The following is a 19,564-nucleotide window of genomic DNA, read 5'->3' as shown; positions in this document are numbered from 1 at the left end:
TATCTTTATTTTTCTGGACTGTCAACTTTGCTCCATGAGACCAGGACCATGTGTTTCTTGGTCAGCACGGTAACCTTAGCACTTCATACCGTGGTTGGCACATAGTAGGTACACAGTAAATGTTAATATAAACAACGTCCCTCAGCTACTCAGCTCCATCATTTGATTCTACATTGGCCCTAGATCAGTTTTTTTAAGCTTCTGATCCACTCTTAGGTCTTGGGTCAATCCGCACTAGGTCTTGAAAGAATTCAACAATATGGTCTTAATCTAAGTCTCAGGTCAATCATCTCTGCCTACTGCAACTAGATAGAACTCACTCTACCTTGGACCCAAAGAATAGTGAAAAATAAAGTATTTGGAAGTCCTAGACATAAAAATGTAAACCAGAACACATTTTCAAATGTAAAATTGAAAAGAGAGATTATTCTATTGAATTCTACCTCTGGGACTTCATTATTATGAAAAAAATCACTTTAGATTATTTTTTTAAAAGATATATGCCTTGATAACATTTGATACCATGTAACAAAAAGCAATTTTTTTAAAAAAAGAAGTCTGAGTTCATCTAAAAAAAGTAAGCCATCTCTGTTAGAGACTAGTCTTTTTAAGACAACAATAAGAACAAGAATGATGTCAACCACAAAACTCAGCAGGTGACCTGAAGCAGTTGAGAAGAAAGCAGAAAGCATGATAATGTCAAAGTAAACTCACAGGAAGGGAGTATCCTGAATTATCTTATGGTCTGCCACCAGGAGAACTGCTAAGTAGGAAAACACCATTCCCAGACTAGAAGGGCATTGCCCTAATTTCTTTTTAAAATTGTTCTTATTGTTTACCTCTAATTTTCCACTAGGAAAAAATAGCCACAAAAAGTAGAAGGGCACAAAGAGATCTGCTTAATTAGAAAGCAGTGAGTTAATGTTTCTGTCAACACAAGCAAAGACTTTAAGAAAATGAGTTTTTGATGCTCAGTTAAACTGAGACCTTAAAGCAGTGGAGCAAGAACTGAAGCACACAGACACACACACCCCAAAAGGGATGAGACATTGGGAAAGTCCCCAGCAAAAGTTGTACTTGGTTTAAAGTCTGGGGAGAAAATAGGCCAAGAATATGTTGTCATTGCTCTCAACTTAAAAGTAATGAATATGATTTTTAAGCATGCATTCGTATTTGTATTCTCTTCTTGCTTTGGTTATAAAATTTCAAATATAAAAAAGTAACTGAAGTTTTCAACAAAATTAATCATGAAACCCCTATTACATTGCCATTATGATTCAGGTTGTAGGAATGACTACATAAAAGGTCAAGGATTGTTTTGTTGTGGTATCTCACACTCTTTCAATAAAAAATGTCCATTAATAAGGCGTAAGATGAACTTGCACCGTGTTGAACTCTATTGTAAAATGGGCTATATTTTAGAAAGCCTTTAGTGTTCCTAGTGTTGTAATGCCTTTTACTAAACTATTTTGAAGACGAACATTGAGAAAAAGGTTCCACTTTATCCATTCACCCACCCATCCAATAATGCGTTAAGTACCTTCTGGGTTCAAGGCCTTAACTTAGGCTTTGAGTCATGCAAATATGAGTCAAGTAGTCATTGATAGCAGGTAGCTTACAACCTAGCAAGAGAGTATATGCAGATGGAAATGCAGAATCTATTTTTTAAAAATAACAGAGAATGAGAATTCATAGGAAGTAGAATTTTTCCATGGATGATAGTTGAGCTAGGTCTGTGAGGACATGTGAGTTATGAAGAGGCCCAGGAGGAAGGAGAAGGATTTCTAGGTATAAGGAATGGAATGAGCAAAGGATGGAACAGAACATCCCATACCATATCTATGGTACGAAATTAGTGTTAGGCAAGTTTGGCCAGCACCTAAAAGACACCAAGGAAAGTAGCACTGCAGATAGTGACTGGGTTGTTGAATGCAGGTTAAGGATGTTAGAGTCCCTTTATTAACTATGGCTAAGAGAATGCAAGAAGGATGGCAGTGGGTGTCCACTAGAGGGAGACTTATTAGGTGCCACTATCATTTAGGACGGAATTAGAATTGGTACGGTTTGGCTGTGTCCCCACACAAATCTCATCTTGAATTGTAGCTTCCATAATTCCCATGTGTTGTGGGAGGGATCTGATGGGAGGTAATTTAATCATAGGGGCAGGTCTTTCCCATGCTGTTCTTATGATAGTGAATAAGTCTCAGGAGATCTTGTGGTTTTATAAAGGGGAATTCCCTACACAAGCTCTCTTACCTGCCACCATGTAAGACGTGACTTTGCTCCTCTGTTACCTTTGATTTTGAGGCCTCTCCAGTCATGTGGTACTGTGAGTCAATTAAATCTCTTTCCTTTATAAATTACCCAGTCTCAGATATATCTTTAGCAGCAGTGTGAGAACAGACTAACATAAGAATGATGCAAGAGCTGGCTTCAATCTAGATTTTGTATTTTTGAGATGAGCAAGGAGGAGAGGTAGATAGAAGCTCTTGTTTAAATCTGGGATTCTCTGAAGTGGCTTAAAAGGGACATTTGTTATGTTATTAAAGTCAGAGGGACCAAAGTGCCCTTTCAGAACTCCTGTCCTGTCATTGATTCCTCTCCAATGCCCTTTGATGTCTGTACTAGTTCTCATCTCCAGGGCCACAGTGGTTTCTAATGATGCAAGAGATGAGGATCATTAATTAAGCAGAGAGAAAAGAAGCCAAAGATCAATTCCAGAGTGAGAAACTGCAGGAGAAGAGAGGAAATGCCCTGATAGACTAGAATTCTGAAAAGCTGTACAGGAAAGTATTTTTGGAGGTGGTGGTTCCAGGATATTAGACAGCCCTTTATGGTCTTGCCTGCAGGGATGTATGTCACAAGCTGTTCTGAGCAGTGGGGAGGCTGTGATACTGTTGTTCTGCCAAGCAAGACTGCATTTTCCAATTTAAAGCTAAGTTGCCCAGGAGCCAAGCTGTTTGTTTTTCAGAAGGGGAGACAGGAAGAGAAAGTGTGTTTGTGTGCATGTGTGAGAGTGAGAGAGAGAGAGAGAGAGAGAGAGAGAGAGAGAGAGAGAGAGACAGAGACAGCAATCCATCCAGGAGTTGAGATACCAAATCTATCTGCATGTCTACTCTCTGGAACAGTGTGGTTTTGTTTTTTTCAATAGATCTTCTGGCACCCTCAGAAATCACTGCCAGGAAGTCCCTATGCCCTAGTGACAGGGTAATTAATTAGCTCTGTTAGACCCTGTTGGAATCTCACAGGAGACAGGAAAAAGAAGTGAGACGAATTCTCTTTCACCACAGGAGATTTCAGAGCAGAACTGAGACAATGCTGGGGTTGGCTGAGACAAGACTGAGGTTGGCCATGGTTTGCCTGCACTGCTACACAGTCAGGGTAGCATTGTGTTCATGGTGGGGCTAAATCAACCTTAGAATTTTAAATGAGTGTGATCTGAAATTTTTGCTCAGTAATATCCTTGACAAACATTTATTAATGACTTACTAGTCCATGCCAGGCTTTATTGAAGCCATTGATTTATATTTTAAGGTTTACATTTAACACTATAATATTTCTGGAGTTAATTTTTATATGATATAGAGACATATTGACCATTCTTTTTAACTCTGCAAACTGCTTTCCTTATCTAAACTTCCTGATCCTCCTTACTCTATCTTCTCTTTCATCAATGTCACTTATCATTGGACATATATAATTTCTGCTTGGTTTACTACTTGTCTTTAATTGTCAGATGTATTGCTAAGTTCTGCTTCTGCTATTTTTGTTCAACAGTTGCACTTAATTGTCTTTTTGGAAGGATGATATTATACAAGTCATTACAAGTGGGATAAAAACGATGTCTCCCCAGAGCCTATAATGCGGTATTTAACATAGGCTAGGGGGACAGTAAACTGTCCCATGAAAAACTTATCTTTGTTGTGTCTCTGCCAGGCTTACAAAGATAAGTTTTCATCAGGACTTATTCTAATCCCCAGCCTATATTAATACTGCGTATAGAGGCTATTTTATCCCGCTCATCATCCTTCAAAACACTAAGTCTTCAACGATATTGGCTGAAACAAACGAGAAGAAGATATGAAGCTGGCTATTGGACAATTAAAGAACAATGAAATAAATCATCTTTCTTTCCATAAAGGTACATTACACCGCGTATGTTTATTGTGGCACTATTCACAATAGCCAAAGACAGGTCTGGCCCGATGTCCCGTCAGTGACGGGCTGGATTAAAGAAAATGTGGCACATATGCCGTAAGATACTATACGTACTTAAAAGGATGAGCTTGTGACAGCTGGCAGGGACATGGATGCGCTGGAATCCATCATTGCTTAGCAAACTGTCACAGGAGACGAAGCCAAACTGCGCGTAATTTCTCACTCATAGGTGGGAACTGAACAATGAGATCCCACTTGGACTGTGAAGGAACATCACACGGGGCCTATCATGGGGGAGGGCAGGGGGGAGGGATTGCATAGGAGTTATACCTGATGTAAATGACGAGTTGAGTGGGTGCTGACGAGTTGATATATATAAGGTGTGACGAGTTGATAAGGTGCAGCACACAGCAACATGGCACAAGTATACATATGTAACAAACCTGCACGTTATGCACATGTACCCTAGAACTTAAAGTATAATAATAATAAAAAATAAATAAAAACAAACAAAAAAAACCTTATATTTGGATATATAGGAATCAAGTGAGGGTGAGAAATATATTCCTGTCATAGGGAATCCTATATAGGAAGTACCTGAAGTGAAAAAAAAAAACAAAAACAAAAACATGACTGTATGGTTGAAACATAAAGGGCCCAGGCAATGTGGACGTGCAGTGATCCTGGAGAAGAGACAGGGCCTGGGATGCAGGAACAGGTACATGCTATAAAGTTTGGAATTAATCCTATGAATAGTAAATTATAGAAAAGTTTTAAGGAAGAAAACTGCCATGATCTGATTTGCTTTTATTAAAGACTGTTCAGTTGGCAGAGAGTGAGACAAGAATGAATATGGTAAAGTGGCCAAAGACTCCTGTGATCATCTAGACAAGAGATGGTGGCTTAAGAATTTGGCATTTCAGACAGGCAGGTGAGTGAATTCAAAATTATTAAAATAGCAAATAGATAAGATTTAATAATTGATTAAAGTGAGAGTCATGGGGATGTCAAAATGATTTTCCTTATTTATTTAAATCCCTCACAATAAAACATTCTTTTCTGTTTTGTCTCCAGTGGTGATGAACAGATGATGAACAGCTTTCTGCTTACTCTATTGTTCAATCACCTGCAGCCTCCTCTTCTGTCCTTTTCATGAATCTCAATTTTTCCTCTCAACCTTCATCTAGCCCAGAATCAGGCACAGCATGGAGCAGATTATTACTGAAAATTGCCTTTAAATATCTCTTTTAAAAATACCATGCTGCAAGAAGAATGACAAAAATAATATCCTATTGTAAATTTATTCCCCAAATAAATTGGAGTTCCTACAAGTATTTGCATCCTTTATTTTCTCTTTGCCTTTCCAACTCCTACATATCCTTCAAGGCAAAATTCAATTTCTACCTCTGCCATGAAGCCTTCTCAGATGACTGTATTCAACTTAATCATTCATAACAGTCATGCTTTGATCCACCAATAAGCCATGCAACACTTACCATCTCAGCCATTGATTTGGTGCTTAACCACAGGCAACATTATGTCAATGACAGAGTGAGAAAATCGCCATCTCTTTAACCCTCTTAAGCCCAGCCTCTGATTTGCTTTTGGTACACTCATTTTCTTTCAGTCAGACTCCAAAGTTCTTATTTAACTTCCTATAGACATACGTGTTATCTTTCAAAGGTGATTATAATCAACAGGGATCTCTGACTTACATAATTCTTTATGTTTGTCACAGCATCTGGCCTGGTGCTTTAAATGTTACCTAAGTGAACAACACATGGCAGATATTTATGATTGTTCCAAGGAGAACTGTGGAAGGGATGACTAAAAGTTTGCCTTTAGTTCCAGCTCCCTATCCTCTCACCTCCAACCCCCTCCCCTCTCATATCTGCAAAAGACTCTGATTAATGCATAGTCAATCATAATATACATGTTGGAAAGAAAATGAATGATGTCAAACAACCTGGTTCACCTGGTTCTTGTGCTAAAATTACTAAAAAAAAAAAAAAAAGCCCTGAAAAACACTTTTAGTGTTACTTCTACTTCATCTTTCTCCTTTAATTTTTAGGGAAAAAATTATAATGCTGTCAAAATGTAAGAATCACAGGAATGAAGAAAACAGCAAAATTTTGGCCAGGCTCAGTAGCTTGTGACTGTAATCCTGGCACTTTGGGAGGCCGAGGGAGATAGATCACTTGAGGCCAGGAGTTTGAGGCCAGCCTGGCCAACATGGCAAAACCCCGTCTCTACTAAAAATGCAAAAAAAAATTAGCTGGCCATGGTGTGCACCTGTAATCCCAGCTACTCTAGAGGCTGAAGCACAAGAATCACTCGAACCTGGGAGGTAGAGGTTGCAGTGAGCCAAGATTGTGCCACTGTACTCCAACCTGGGCAACAGAGCAAGACACTGTCTCAAAAGAAAAAGAAGAAAGCAAAATTTAAATAGCATTCATTTATTTAAAACTCATAACTACTCTATGAAATCGATCCAGTTATAAACTGCATTTTATAGATGAGAAACGTTTACAGGGAGTTTAAGCAGAGTGCCCAGGTTCACACAGCTGATAAGTATTAGAGTTGGAATTTATACCCAAATGTCTGACCCCAAGTTTGAACACTTAGTCACCACTTCAATTTCTTCTCTGAAACAAACAAACAAAAAAAAGTAAAAGGCTTAATCCACATACCTGGTCATTAGCTTTCTGGCTGATGGTTAGTTTACTGTCTGACACACTGGTTCATTTTAGCATAAAATAAGCATCCAGGGATGGTGACTCCCTGATACATGTCCTGAGTTTTTCATAATTTCAAACAAATATCCACAAATTCCTACCAAGGTACATTCAATGATGATATTTAGGAGACCTGCTCTTCTTTTCTATGTCACTAAAACTCCACACCTCACAGGATGGTAAAAATTATTCCAGGGATTTGATACTATTTTGTCACCCAACCTGGAATGGTTAACATAAATTAGCACCCCCCAAAAGATTTACATCTGCTGACTGACCATCCTGCTATCTATAAATAAACTTTGGATAAAGTTAACACCTGTTACAGTGTTCTCATCCACTTGACCTTTTTTGTCTTAGTACTTTGCTGGTTGTGACCTACAGAGTAAAATCTAGATGGGTTCATTAAACAACCTGCGCTTCAGCTGGATGTCACTAGAATGCCACCAGAATGGCAAGATTTCCTCTCCAAGTCAGCACCAACCCCATTACCTGAGTACATGTATGTAACTTTGCATCTAGACGAAAAAGCACCTGTTCAACAGACTTCAGCACCAGTTTTAGTCTGACAGGTATAGATTTGAAACCAGATCACAACTGGAATCAAGTAAGCAAGCTAGTCCCTGAAACTTGCTGCATTTCTGTATATTCCTTTGTATTATGAGGGGTACATTTTTTGATGTGTGTACTGTTTAGCACATGCGAAGTGTTCCATAAACATTTGTTGAATGAAAGTTCTTACCCTCAGCATTTGTAGTTCAGTTCTCTATTTTTGTCGTGGAGTGTTCAGACACCAATTAGGAAGAAACTGCGATACTATTCTGTTCAGTAAGAAAGGACTGCTTTTAGAGAACATTGGTAATACTTATTAAACATTCTCCTTATTCACACAGATAAAAAGATCATTAATTACTTAGCTCTGGTTAATTCCCAGGACACCTAATTTGTTCACATCTATTTTCAGAAAAGCTTAAGATTTAAATATGAATTAATTTCGACAATTATTTTTTCTCACAGAGAAACCACAAGGCAGTCAAACAGGCAGCGGTTTAGTGGTTTGCAGGCTATATGTCAGCTGGTGGGGCTTTATGAGAAGTTCATTCTTGAGATTGGAGGAGAAATGTGGAAAATAAAATAAAGAGAATGATGAACCAATCAGCAAGAAAAACCTAAAAAACACTTGTAGGTTCTGCCTGAAGGCCTTAATTAACCACCTTCCCCACAGCACAGAACAAACTCATCTGGACAACCAGGAACATAAAAACCCAGCATGTAGAGCTCCATGATGGGTCAATGCTAACAAAATGGTAGGTCAAATCCCCGAAGCTTTTAGAAGACCCAGAAAACAAAAATCAAAAGCAATGGTAAGGTTGAAGCTAGAATGTCCCAAACTTAATACAAAAAGTCTAATTCTCTCTAGTTTAGCCCAGCAAGCTAAGAAGCCTCAATGGCCCTAAAAAGGTGGAAGAGATAGCTGCAGCAATGTGTACATATGCTGTTGGCACAAAATTCACAAATTCTTCCCTAAGTAAATAAAGCCAGTCACAGACTCATTTGCTTTGCCTTTGAAAGTTGGTCGCTTTTGTCACTGCTTTGTGAATGAGCCGAAACTGTTTCTAACCAAAGCATTTATTTAGGGCCTTTGTACTGACATAGTCTGGGAACAATCCAGAATCTTACATTAATTCTGTGTTAGGACAAAGGCAAGACAGAAGATATTCCTGCTGCTTGTGGGGTGGGGAAGAAGCACTCTCAGGCCGTGTTTAATCATGCAGACATACCTGGCTGGCTGAAAAGTGAAAATTGTAATCTTTGGAAAGATTGTTTGCTGGATACCCAGTACCATATGATATAACATGAAATAACTGATTATGCATTTCTTCCAGTCCTTTAAAAATAATATATATATTTTTTTTAAACAATTGTGGATACTGAGGCTCAGAGAGGTTAAGTAATTTGCCTCAGGTGGCTACCAGGCTAACAAGTGTCAAAGCTAGAACATAAACTATGGCCACTGTGCTCTAAAGTCAGAGGGCTTCCTACTTTACCATGCTAGCTCCTCATCCTATACAATGCTCACCTAGGATAGCCAGGCTATCAGTATTTTGAGAAAAAATATTGAAATATTTACTCTAAATGAATGCTATGAATTAAATACTTAAAATAATGAAGTCTGGGGTGAAAACATATCCCATGAGTGTAGTCCAAGTACCCAACCTATGCTTAGAGTTTCAGAAAAGAACTTTTATAGTTTGAAAAAGGGAATAACTTTTTGGAGAGACAAATGGTCCTATTGTGTGGGAAAATCCCCTTATAAGACACTCTTTTGTCCTTATTTTAATAAAAAGATTATATTCTGAATGCTTCCTGTGAGGTAGGCAGAGTGAAACTCTCCAAGATTGCCTTAATGAACCCCCATAATAATTTTATAAGGCAGGCACTCTTATTAATAATCCCTTTTTACAGATAAGGAAACTGAGGCCTACAGTAGGTCCATAACTTGTCTTAAATCAGACAAGTAAGCCTTAGTGCAAGGGTACAGATCTAGTTTGTTAATATGGTTTTCAAGGTATGTGGAGACACACAGTAAAATACAAGGAGATAAAACCTAATGAGTTCCAAATATTCTCTGGCTTAACATCAGTGAACAGTTTTGCTTATTTGCAAGTTTGTAAAGAGATACCCCGTAACCTAATCCTTCCCTCACCTTAATGTGTGTCCATATTCTTCTCGTCGTCTTTGGTTTCCTAGGGCCAGAACATCTTAGAGTAACTGAGGCAACATGATAACTACTATATATTGAGCCTATATTTATTTGAACACCTGCAGTGAACAAAACACGCTTACAGCTTGTTCCATTTGTAGTCAACTCTAATAATCAGAAAATCATATTCACCTGACAATGCTGAAATGACTTTTAGGAACCTCCCACTTGTATCTCTCATAGGTCAAGGACAAAAACCATGCTGACGAAACGACATTATCAAAAGCAAGGCAGTTTAATGCTATTCATTGAAGCACAAATGATCTTGAAGGAAACAGAGATACTCTTTTTCAAGGACAGCTTTAATAGCTGAAGGGGTATAATGTTTTATATCCAGTCAACCATCCAGCTACAGACAACTTGTCACACTAAAGCGGTTTAAGTTTTCTCTATTTTTAATATTTCAATGGCATATTGAATGCATATAAGAGGTTAGAGTGAACAAGGAAGTTAAGGGTTTTCTTTTTTCAAAATCTTATTTGCATTTAACTTGAAATTCTTTCCAGTCATATGATTTTTGCATAAATATTTATGGGATCCTGACGGCTAATTGGATTATAAGTCTTTTATCCAGGAATTTGTCTAATTTTATGCTCTCCATCAAACCTGAGCTCTGTGCTGATCTTCAGTCCATGTTAAACAAAATTGTTTTAACACCCTTTAAGGCTGCATTTTAAATTCTCCCATTTGTTACACATACTGTGTCATGGAATATATAGTCTTTATTTTTGGAGGAAAGTTTGAAGATCCAAATCCCCCAAAAATTGATTTCCCATGTGAAAGCTTTCATTTTGATCAAAGAATAATAAAGTGCCAAATGCCTTAAAAGCAAAGAAAGCAAAAAGCACAAATGGGCACTTTACATCATCTGCCAGGCAGACTTTACATCAATGTCTTCATGTGGTCTCCACAACAACCCTCAGAAGTGGAGATTACCATCCCATTTTACTGTGAAAGAAAGTAAGGAGGAGAAAGGCTAAGTGACTTGTTCAGTATCACGAAGCGACTACAAAAAATTGTTCTTCAACCAACTCCTCAGACACAACCCCACTTTTCTAGTTGGAGGAAGGTCAACTTGCAATTATTCAGATGGGAATAAAACCATTCTCCCATTGTTCTTCTCATTTCTAAAGGCTCAAGCTGTCTCCAGGCATGCACTTTACAAATGTGAATGGGTTTTGAAGAGGTTTTTTCACCTACACTTAGCATTCTCACTCCACGTCTTTATCCCTTAAGATAACGCTATCACTGCCATCAAATTTTTCTTAGTACATTTTGTTCTAGCACCATCATGTCACGAAAAGTAAAATAAATCCTCTTTGTGGAAGAAACTTAAGTTACAGTCTTAAGCATCCAGCTCAAAGGTCTCACTCCCTGGAAAATGACATGCCAAGGTTAAAACTATCAACACAAAGCTTGGAACACAGTAGTTGCTCATTTCAACCAGGTGGGTACCTATCAGTGCCCTCTTTCTTCATGGAAGCATTGTACACAATATCCCTTTGTGCTCATTTGTGGAAGCAATTTATCATCCGTGTATGCCTGGAATCTTTGTTCTTTTGCACTCCAGTTCTGACTCTCCACCTCTTTCTACTGGTCTCTCTTTTAGCCTTTCTCTTTTGTTCTACAAGCACTTATTTCTTCATAGAATGTTTAGAAATAAAGTAATATAAGTGCTGAGTTTAAAAGGTCAAATAAAACTACAAGGCTTATAGCCCAAATAGAAGTCTCTCATTCCAGCTTTCAGCTCCATGTCCCCTTGAAACATTTCAATCATTTCTTTGATATTTAGTAATTAAGTTAACACATTTAAGAGTAAATAGTGTTATTCCTATCATTATGCAGGATAAAAATCATTTTCACCCAAATTTCAGAGAAAAAAATTCAGAAGCAAAACTTACATTTCCAGAGCCTAAACTACCACTCAAATCTTTCAAATCAACTCGAAATAGTATAAATTTGATGCCAATGCCTATATTTACATCTCTATAGTAATAGAGACCAACTATAGAATAATGATTTGCCCTAAGGATATGAATTCTGTGATGGGGGGCTTGTTTCCCCACTTTACTCTAATTTCTAAATACCTAGATTAATTCACTGATGATTTTGAATCAAATAAGACCTTCTACCTCTATTGAAACTGGAGCCAGGCATCATCGGGATATTATCAATTACATATGTAAGATGGGGGTAGGTTTTTATCCTGTAGATTCTTAATTAAACATGTTTGACTCTTAAAATTGAGTATATGAATTTAGCGATAAATTTCGAGTGTATCTAAATTTAGCACACATAAAATTATGACATGAAAGGTTAATGGAGAGTCCATTCAATGCCATGCCTCCATTCACTCAGCTGAAGAGTCAGCCCTCCAAACTGTAGGAGAAGCAGTTGGTGCTTAGCATGTACCCCTGAGCCTTACTGCTTCAGTTGATCTGGCCCAACTCCTAGCTGTGCAGTATCTGCAACCTCTATTTACCTGGAGCTACTTTCCTGAAGCAGAGGATAATTGCTCAGCCGCCTGCAATGCAGGCTAGAAGTGCCAGAGAAGTAAAACTGTAGGAAGCAACCCTCAACCAACATTTGAAGGTAGTTGGAGTAAAAATGCCTCAGCTTTCCCATCCTTTGGTTGAGAAAATTCTGAGGCATGCATTTTACACTGTTATAGACTTTCCCATTGAGTTAAGTTCCAGTGACTCATGATGATAGCTGACTTGACAGTTTATCCTTTGTCAGCTGTCTTCCTTCCTTTTCTCATTGTCCCATTCCACTACTGATATTTCCTTTGCTTCCCAAGGAAACTATTTGTATCTGCTTTTTTTGTCTCATGCCATGTTTCTGGAAAGATCCAAACTGAGATGAAAGCCAGCTTCTTCATTTGAATTCTGGTCCTATCACCTTCTGTCTCACTCTCTCCTCTATTGATCTCTTCTTCCTAGGAACCAATCTTTTCTCACTCTGTGATGAAACTCTCTCTCATCCCTTTCCAGATATCTTCCTAACTCTACCCTCCATTTTCCTTTAATTCAATCTAAATAGTGCTTTAGGTTGTAATTTTCCCATCTTTACTAATTGCAATCTGGCTTCTTTACTATTTATCTATTGAAGCTCTTTTTACTAAACAACAACAACAACCTTTTAAGTGCCAAACCCAACTAACACTTTTCTGCCACTAGTTTTCTCCATTTCACTATCATTTGTAACACTGTAGAAACCATCTTCCGTGAGTTTATTTTTTTAATTTTTTATTTACTTATTTTTTGAGAAAGAGTTTCCCTCTGTCACCCAGGCTGGAATGCAATGGTGCAATCTTGGCTCACTGCAACCTCCGCCTCCCAGGTTCAAGTGATTCTTATGCCTCAGCCTCCCCAGTAGCTGGGACTACAGGCATGTAAAACCACGCCCAGCTAATTTTTTATTTATTTTATTTTAATAGAGATAGTGTTTTACCATGTTGGCCAAGCTGGTCTCAAACTCCTGGCCTCAAGTGATCCACCCACCTTAGCCTCCCAAAGTGCAGGGATTACAGGCATGAGTCACCATGCCCGGTCCGTATAAGTTTCATTTACCTTGACTTCTATGACACCACTCTCTTGATTTTCCTCTTACATTTCTGATTATTTCTTTGCAGGCTGCCTTGCTGGATTCTACTCTTCTGTAAACGATTTAAGTACTGATGTCCCCCAGGGTTCTCTTAGACTTTTCTTTTCGCCATGCATGCTCATCCTGGGTAATTTCATTTATCCACATGGTTTTAACCATCACAATATGCTAATAATGCTCAAATCCATATATTCAGGATTGATGACTCTTAAATTTAGACACATATAGCCACCACCCAACCGGACATATTTACTGAATGTTTATAGATGTCTACAGTTCCTATATCCAAGACTAAACACATAGGTTTTTAGCTCAAATCTCATAGAATCTGCATCTCACTTAGTGAAACCTTGATATGCCTAATCACCCATCCTTCCTCTTAAAGATCATGACCAATCACTTGGCAAGTGAATTTTACCTCCTGAATGTTTCCCAAATTTGTTCTCTCCTTTCCATCTTCATTAACACAGAAAAATCAAGTGAAGTGGGGACCAAAAAGTTTAAGTTGCCTTAGGTATTTAGAATCTGTCATTTCAAATCTGTGATTGAAATAGGTCATTATAATTCCTCATTAGCTCTCTTAAATGGTATAATAACCTATTTATGTTCCTTATCTCCAGGCTTTATTCTACTCATTAATCCATCCTCAATACTGCCACCAAATGATCCTTCTGTAATAAGTGAGACCATGTCAATGTCAGGCTCACCAGTATATAAAAGACAAAGTTTAAGCTTCTTTATACGTCATATGGGGACCTTTATTATCTTAATCCTGCCTAATGCTTGCCATTCAGAATCACTTATATTTCTCTGCAAACACTAGGCAATAGCTCTCTTTAGTTTTTGAACTCAAGCTATTTTCTCCATCTAGAAAGCCTTTCCCCTCTCATCTTCCCATTGGCATACCATTCATTCATTAAAACCTACCTCAGGTATTCCCTTTCTGTGATTCCCAAACCCTATAAGACAGAATTAATCATTATGTCTCATATTTTTTTCTTTTCTTTCTATAAAACTATTTTACTGTATGTAGCATACCAAGTTCTATTAGTTTGCTTCTGCAGCTATTTCTTTCTTTTTTTGGGGTGGGGGCGGGCAGGACAGGGTTTTACTCCCATCACCCAGGCTGGAGTGCAATGGCACAAATTTGGCTCACTGCAACTTCCACCTCCCAGGCTCAAGCAATTCTGTTGCCTCAGCACCCCCAAATAGTTGGGACCACAGGCACACACAACCGTACCTGCTTAATTTTTGTATTTTCTGTAGAGATGGGGGTTTGCCATGTTGCCCAGGCTGGTCTTGAACTCCTGAGCTCAAGTGATCCATCTGCCTTTGCCTCCCGAATTGCTGGGATTACAGGTGTGAGCCACCATGCCTGGCCTTCTGCAGCTATCTTTAACACTAGCTGGAAAACTCCTCCACCCACAACAAACTCAGAACCCATGGTCAAATGCAAGTAGTGGTATACTGTCTGCTACTTTGTAGGACTTCATGTATTTGTTAGTTAACCATTATATATGCTGAATTCCCATCTTCCTTCTAGACTATTCATTTCATGAGGACAAGGTCAGTAACTCTTTTGTTCTCTGCTATAACCCCAGTGCTAAGTATTATGTCTACCAGAAGAAGTGTTGGATAAATACTAGTTGACTAATTGGCTAACTCCTTAAAGACAAAGCCTATATTATATTCATCTTTGCTTTTGTTTGCATGTGTCTCCAAAATCCATGTATTAGACATTTAATCCCCTGGCCTGGCACAGTGGCTCATGCCTGTAATCCCAGCACTTTGGGAGGCTGAGGCAGGCAGATCACTTGAGGTCGGGAGTTTGAGACCAGCCTTACCAACATGGAGAAACCCCATCTCTACTAAAAATACAAAAATTAACTAGGTGTGGTGGTGCATGCCTATAATCCCAGCTACTTGGGAGGCTGAGGCAGGAGAATCGCTTGAATCCAGGAGCCAGAAGTTGCAGTGAGCCAAGATTGCACCATTGCACTCTGGGCAACAAGAGCAAAACTCCACCACAAAAAAAAAAAAAAAAAAAAAAAAAGAAAAGAAAAAAAAAAGAAAAGAAATTTAGTCCCCAATGCAACAATGTTGAGAGGTAGGGCCTTTAAGAGGTGATCAGGTCATGGAGGTTCTGCCCTTGTGAATGGATTAATGCTATTGTCATGGGTGTGGGTTTCTGGTAAAAGGATGAGTTCACTCTCCTTAATCTCTTGCATACATATGTTTTCGTGCCCTTCCTCATGGGATGACACAGCAAGAAGGCTCTCACCAGATGCAAGCCTCTCAACCTTGAACTTCCCAACCTCCATAACTGCAAGAAATAAATATCTGTTCTTTATAAATTACCCACTCTCTGGTATTGTTATAACAGCACAAAATAGACTAAAACAATCTCCTTTCTCCAGTTCAGCAGGACTGGCCCAGAGAAGGCACCAATAAATATTTAAATTGAATATTAGTCACCTTACTCAAACGCCCCTGGAAAACAAGCAAATAGGCTGTTTCCTGACAGACAATCTCATTTTCTATGTATAATTTCACACATTTCTACTTGCTCATCATTATTTTTGGAAGATCATCAAATCAGGAAGTCCAGTGGAGAGTTAGACAAAGAGTGGCGAACAGATTGCTTTTGTCATGCCAACTTGAATGGATTTATAGTAGTGCTTTAAGTTTTGTACTGGGAAAGATTCTGAGGCCATGTTCGACCTAAGCGTAAGAAGATGAATTAGCACTCATTTATGGACTCGGAGAGATGGAAGTGGCAGTGCAAGTGCTACATAGTTGCCATCCAATAGTGTAAACCAATAGTGGGGGAGGGTGACAAGTAATACTGCCACACAGGAAGCTTCATTGGTACATGCTCAAATATTCATCCAGAATGTCAGAGAACCTGGCAATTAGCTCATTACTTAGGTTGCTGCTCTGCTATTCTGTATGACTCTAGAATACTTCAAACCAACATGGCCTTATCTCTCATTTATGCAATAGCTGATATGTGCCTCTGCTTAAGGACACTAACATATTTTCCTTTGATAATAAGTACAAATATTTGAAGCCAAATAAATAAAAAGGCCTTTGGGTATTCCAGCAAGTAAGTTTCTTAGGATAAATTTGATTTACATAAATTATGTTCTACAGAGAATATTAACACCTTATACTTAGTTTCCTACATTTTTAAAGTTGTTTTTTTCTGCCATTATTCCATGTGAGAAGAGTTCCAAAGAATTACACAGCCAACTCATAATGGCAACAAATTCCCATTACTTTGGTGTTATCTAGTTCATAAGAGTATTTTCTATAAGCCACACATGGCTTTCTTTCATCTGATTTCACCTTTAAAAATATGCCATCTGGACCTTTGCTTAAAGATGTAAGGGTGCTTCCATTTTATTCTGTTCTCTCAAATACCACATATTTAAGACTATTTGGGGGGGGATTCATTTAATTAGAAATGGCAATACTGCCCCAAGTATAAAGCACAGCAGACCAATCATGTAAAATGTATATATTTAAGAATGAACATATATGCCTCAGAACTCAAGCAGGAAGCAGACTGCACCGAGAACGAGAGCCATTGCCCTTAAAGGCATGTTGAAATGTCATTTTGTTAGAGGCAATGAGATCTGAGTTCACAACCCTATCATAAAGAAGCAGGTCACATCCCAACAGATCAGCAGAGAGCTGGATCTGAAGTGGAAACAAGCCAAGTGGCTCTTCCTATGATCCAAAGCATAACCACCTAGTTGATAGAGACAGTCAGAGGAGAACAGGATGATAGAGAGAGACAACGGGCAGTCATCCCCAGATCATGACACTAACCAACTATGACTTGGAAGTTTTGCTAAAAAACACACCAGATTTTTGACTGACAAAAATTGAAATCAAGTTCCTAAGATTAAAATAAATACAAAACATAACAGATTTTGTGAGAAGACTTTTGAGATAAGAAGACTCAGCTAAAATTGTGGAATGCTCCAATTGAACTGTTCTCTTTCACTGTATATATTCTTCAGAAGCTAGTATCCCAAATCAAGAATAACTAATAACCAGAAAGGCACCAACTTGAGACATATGCATAAAAGCTACAAAACTAAAGCCAGCAAAATTAAACAAAGCTAAATTCCCATGACAAGGAAGAAAAGAAAAATTGGATTAAGATCATTTAACAGAAAAAGAACCATCTGATAAAAAAGGAAAGATTCTACAAATAAATCGCAATAGACACAAAAATATTTCATATAGCTGTAGAATGAGTTTAAAGAAAAAACATAATTTCAAATAGGTGATTACTATGAGATTATAGAAGATGATAAAAAGAGTGAGTTGGTAGAGTTCAGGAAAGAAACGGAAAATAAAAATAAAAGCATGATAAATTAAAGTCCCATTAAAAGCACATATATAAAATAAACACAACTGAAAAACAGTTGTGGATAAAGTGGAGAGGATTAAGGAAATGACATAAAACAAGTTAAGAAAAATAAAGATATTAACATGGTTATAAAGATGATAGATATAGCAGTCAAAGGGAATCCTACATACCTATAATTGGTGTTCCCGAAAAAGAGAACAGAAAAAATGGAATACAAATGTTAAAACATTTAAAAGAAGAAAACAAGCCTGGAATAAAGATTTGAAACTGAAGATAAAAAAGACACATCTTTCCCTAGGAAAGCCTGACATAGTACTGACGATGTTGCTGAACTCCAAAGATAAGAAACATTCTATGGATGCCCGCTAATAAAGAGCAAGGAGAATAAAAATTTCTATTGGCTTCTGACTCCTTTCTAGCAACATATAGAAGATATATGACAAGGTAATGAATTAGAATAGAATATAGAATATAATGAAAAACCATGGATAAAATTCTAAAGAAATGAAAACGTGACCTGAGAATTTTATAACCAGCCACACTGTTCTCATTGTCCAGCCACCTCTAGTGTAAGCCAGGTATGGAGCTTATTGTAGGGAAGGTAAAGCCCACAGGTCCCAGATGGAGTATCTGGTGCACACATGGGTACCCCCTGATAACCATAAGACTGTGGGGTCTTACAGAGTTCTGGAGTTCTCATAGATAAGTCCCAGAAATGTTTAACATGGTAATAGTTGTAAGGTTAGGGATTTTTAAAGACTGAACTCTTGAGGAATTTTCATTTGCTTATTTATTCATTCATTCACAAGTATCCATAGAGTCCCTATTATATTCCGGTGTCTATGCTTTACTTAATTCTAGATGTATAATGTATAGAGTTTTATGGCAATTATTCCTTTTAAACATATCTCTGATAACAGCGTGTTCCCACTATCTCACATGTACGGAGAAAACGCAGGCAGAACATATCGACTGTTCATAATTCTGTGGAGCAAATTTCTGCAAGAATACATAATACTGGTACTCTTATTACCTAAATATTTCAAATACAAATTTAAAAATTCAATTGTCTTGAAAAAGAGTTAAATAAAAGATGGTGGGAGATTACTTCAGCCAGAAGGATGGGGAAGAGTACGCTAATGAAAGGTTTTGGGTATATCTGGCATTGGAATTAAAGACAGATTTGGACATGTGGGGATGAAGGGAGAATAACTTCCAAGCAGAGGGAACTGTGGGAATAAAGGCACACAAATGGGAAAAATTCTAAATATGCCCTGGAATAGGGAATGTTGGATTGGAGAATACTAGAAGGTAAGGTGGGATGAGTCTCTGTGGGACTGAGTGAAGGGCTTCAAAGGCCAAATTAAGGTGTGAGAGTTTTATTCTGAAATTGGTGCGATCAAGTGAACATATAGCAAGATCTATATTGTGTTTTGGGTAAGAATAACCTGGCAGAAAATCTTTAAGAGGAACGATGAAGAGACCCTGGCATGGGGCTATTTACAAGGCTAATGGAGGGGCTTAACAAAAGACAGAAAGGGCTTGACCTCACATAATGCGAGTAGGGGAAGAGAGCTGAAGAGAATGTTGGAGATTCATTCTATGAGGCAACAAGAGAGCTGAAGCAACAGTTCCAACTAATGGCTGAAAATGAGATGGAAGAAAGGTGGTGGAGGATCCACATTCCAGGTCTGATTACTTGGGAGCTGGTAGCAATTTCCTTACTCTTTAGGAGCTTTTTACAGGAGTTGTATATGTAGTTTCATTGCAAGGCAAGTGACCAGGGCAGGGTTTGAAGTCAGATAACCAGGGCACTTAAGTGTCCTATAAATGAGGACAGAGTCCACAGGCAATGAAATATGGGACTGAAGTAAAGAAGATTGGTCACAAGGGCATTTACTGTATGAGGGTCCACCG

The 19,564-nt window shown here is 38.1% G+C and overlaps 1 protein-coding gene across 1 annotated transcript in view; it reads right to left on the bottom strand.

Annotated features, from left to right (window-relative positions):
- Window positions 1–19,564, bottom strand: part of PLPPR1 (phospholipid phosphatase related 1) — a 293,103-nt gene that overhangs the window by 154,752 nt on the left and 118,787 nt on the right. The window lies entirely within an intron of this gene.

Source organism: Papio anubis, chromosome 13 (assembly GCF_008728515.1).
Source record: "Papio anubis isolate 15944 chromosome 13, Panubis1.0, whole genome shotgun sequence".
Lineage (NCBI taxonomy): Eukaryota > Metazoa > Chordata > Mammalia > Primates > Cercopithecidae > Papio > Papio anubis.
This window is presented reverse-complemented; position numbering and strand designations above follow the sequence as displayed.